The 3,309-nt window shown below is 41.2% G+C and overlaps 1 long non-coding RNA gene across 1 annotated transcript; it reads right to left on the bottom strand.

Moving 5' to 3' along the window:
- Positions 1 to 261: 261 nt before the first annotated feature.
- LOC106898766 lies at positions 262 to 3,045 on the bottom strand. Its single transcript, XR_001413969.1, has 3 exons — positions 2,837 to 3,045; positions 2,499 to 2,687; positions 262 to 421 (listed from the first exon to the last, which is right to left on the bottom strand). It is a non-coding gene; the product is annotated as an uncharacterized LOC106898766 (long non-coding RNA).
- Positions 3,046 to 3,309: the final 264 nt, after the last annotated feature.

Here is a 3,309-nt window from a genome sequence, read left to right as displayed (position 1 = left end):
GCAGTATCTGTTGCAGAGGACTGCATTTTCCCTTGTGATGTATTGCTTTAGAAGGAATCCCCAGAAGGTAAAAATTCCTTGAGCTATTATTGCATTATAATTTTAATACACATTTCCTTCTTGGTTACAGATTTCCCTAGTACTTTATGCAGGCAAAGCAAGGAAGGACATTGCTGTGAGCAATGCCAACTAACGACTAACAACTGAAAGAATCAATGAGTTCACCTGCCAGGCATCACTCAGTCATCAGGTTGGCTTTCAGTTACCTAAAACACCCACTAGTGATTAACATTGCTTTACTTGCCCACTAGAAAGAAAAAGCACACTTTTGAGAAATCAGCTGTATTACATCTGGTAGGATGTTTGTGGCAAAGGGAGGGGAAGGTTTTGCAGCTTGTTCCAAGAAAACCAATGCCTTCACCTAAAAAAAAATAATCAGAAAAGCACAAGGTGAGGAACAGAGGACAAGTGGGAATTATACTGCAGCAGCACAGCTCCTTGGAAGCTGGACAAGGTTACAGGAGCACCTCTGGTTTAGCAAGTCAGTGCTGCAAAGTGCTAAGCATCTCCACTCCTGCTGGAGTTAATGGGCATCCAAAATCCTGGAGGAGGAGAAATATTTCTAAACTAAAAAATCTTTTACTCAGCTCTTTCTTTTTGCTGAAGCAAAAAATCACTGAGTTCAAAATCAGTGAAAAGCTGTTCCAACAGCTTATGCAAGTGAGTTTCTTGCCAAAAGAAGGAGTACTGGAACAAATGAATAACTTAAGGAAAAATGGGAATACAGTGGTAACATCTAAAATGATTTAACAACATGTCTGAGCCCATTAAAAATAAATTTTTTACTAGAGAACTGAAACTTGTATTCATATTTCAAAGTAACAAGCAATACCTAAATGTCATCTTGGCAATTATTGAGTGGTTACATTTATTTCAAAAGACAAAAAAATATTAAAGGTTACATCTATATAGCACAATGCAGTATCATGTAAAAATGCTCAGACTAGCCCTAAAGATAGATGTTGGGGAGGGGTATTATCAAGCAATCGAGAAGACTATTGATGCAAATACAACCTGCTACTGCTTAGGAAGGGTATTGAACCAAGGCAGGGTCATGCTGTGATGACCAGATCCCTTCTAGAATCAGAGTTAGCTTGTAGGGAGCTGATGTGAAAATTTCTGCATGGCACTGCCCTGTATTTCCTAATTCCAGAGGAACCCACATTTGCTTAGATTTTTTATCTAAGCCTCTGATTCATAGAGGTATTTGAGCAGTCTTCTAGATGTTCTGCTTGATTTTCCCTCTTTGCCATTATAGTCCTCAATGTTGAAGGGGGACCAGCTCATAAAATGCAACTGATGCAAAGCTAAAAATCTTTGGGTATTTCAAAAACAGGCAAACAGAATAAGTATTGAGTGAATGTACTTAGTCTCCTGTGACAATCCACACTGCTCACAACTTGTGCATCTGCAGTCCCTGTGGGAGCACTGGCCAGGAAGCCAGCTCCATTTTGGCTATGCAGACCTTCACCTTGCCAGACGTCCTTTCATCTCCATCTTTAATGTAAAATCCCAAGGGCTGCTAGCGCAAACCTAAAAATAGAGACTCGCTAAGTGAACTGGCTCCTTCATAAAAACATAACATCTTGGACAGCACAACAGAAGGGGATTGAATTGACAGATCACTTTGCAGCTCTCTCGGCAATGAAGCTACCTGGCCAGGGTATCCATTCCCAGGGGAGCCTGAGCAGGGTCTTGCGTGCCAGTCACACTGTGCTGAGATCTGCTGGAGCCACTTGGGAGCTAAAGAAGAGCTTGACATAGAAAAGACTACTGAAACTAAGCTGCTGTAGGCAAGGGATAGCATGAGAAGTAGAAACAGGTGGATAAGCTAAGAGAGAACAAAAAGATCAATTTGACATGCATGTGCATACTTTTTTTAATACAATTTTTATAATATGTCTGTGAAGGACATCTATCATTTTTTAATACAGTCTAACACTGGGCTTTGTACAGAGCTTTGTGCTCTTTTGCTCTTTCTCCAGTTGGGTGTCTGCTATCTTCCCACTGAGATCCTGAAAAGCAAACCCGCTGTTTTCTATAATTTCATCTGTTTCTCCAGTATGCCTCCACTTGCCTCAGCCCCAGAAACTAAAGTTCTGAGATACCTTGGGAGGAAGATGAAGGAGGAGTGAAGATCATGGTAAAACTCAAGTCTAATTCTCCTGATGAGACCAGCATATTTCCCCTCCTGCTGGTCTTGAGGTCCTCTGAAAACCACCATGCAGATGTAGAAAACCTCACCAACAACCTCCCTGTGCAGTAGCCCTACCTCCTTTTCCCAGGCATATCCGCAGGCAAATAGCTAACATCTAGCCACAAATTTTTGCTAGCATCCAACTTCAAGATATTTGAAAAACAGAATAAAATTATTTAGATAGTTTTGATTTGTACAATAAAGAAAAACCGTATCACTTATCTAGATGTACAGGACTTACCTGATTCACTCTGACAAAAAGCCACACGGTTCACTGTCTCCAAAGCATAAGGATGGTTCTCCTTGTGGAGGCATAGAAATACTGCTTAGGCATATCTCCAGCTTCTTCCTTTTCTCACTTTTCACAGTTAACCTCATTCATGGCTGGCAATACTAGTTTCCCCTTTGGAGGTAGCAGTTAGCGTAATTGCTGGAAAAAATAGAAACAGCATGGAAAAGAATGGCCTGAGGAGCCAGCAACATTGAAAGTCACAGACATGACAGAAATGCAGGCAGGTCATGCTCTTAGGAGGAAAGTGAAAAAACAGTTTTCAAGAATTGTGGGAAACAGCTACATACCTACCAGCTGAGGGCACGTTGTATGGTAGGGAGTAACCAATAATAATGTGCCAGATGTGTTTGTCCTCCAAGTCATATTTCCTTTTGCGTGCTTTCCTTCTGTTCGTAGCAGTGTGCAGGCTGCTACAGGCTACTTGAATGTTTTCTTCTTGCGTCTTCCTACTTCCACAAGATCATTTCAGCGGAGGCATTTCCACTCTCAGCAAAAGCAAACTGTTCCTGTTTGTATCAGGCAAACCAGATGGAGAAAACAAATCATTAATTTATGACTTGGAAGATACGTTTTTATGACAGGACTTTGTAACACCCTACGCTTCTTTTTTAATTTAGTTTTTTGTGACATTTATGAGCAGATAGGAAAATAAAATTAGAAACAGGAGATTCCTCACAGCAGCAGCGTGCTGTCCTCAATCCTCAGGCTGCAATTACAGATCCTCTTCTGCCAGTAGCGGCCCCAGGTAAAGCTGTTCCTG

This window comes from Calidris pugnax, unplaced genomic scaffold, assembly GCF_001431845.1.
Source record: "Calidris pugnax isolate Ruff unplaced genomic scaffold, ASM143184v1 scaffold188, whole genome shotgun sequence".
NCBI classification, from domain to species: Eukaryota; Metazoa; Chordata; class Aves; order Charadriiformes; family Scolopacidae; genus Calidris; species Calidris pugnax.
Note: the sequence above shows the minus strand (reverse complement) of the source record. Positions and strands in the feature narration are given on the sequence as shown.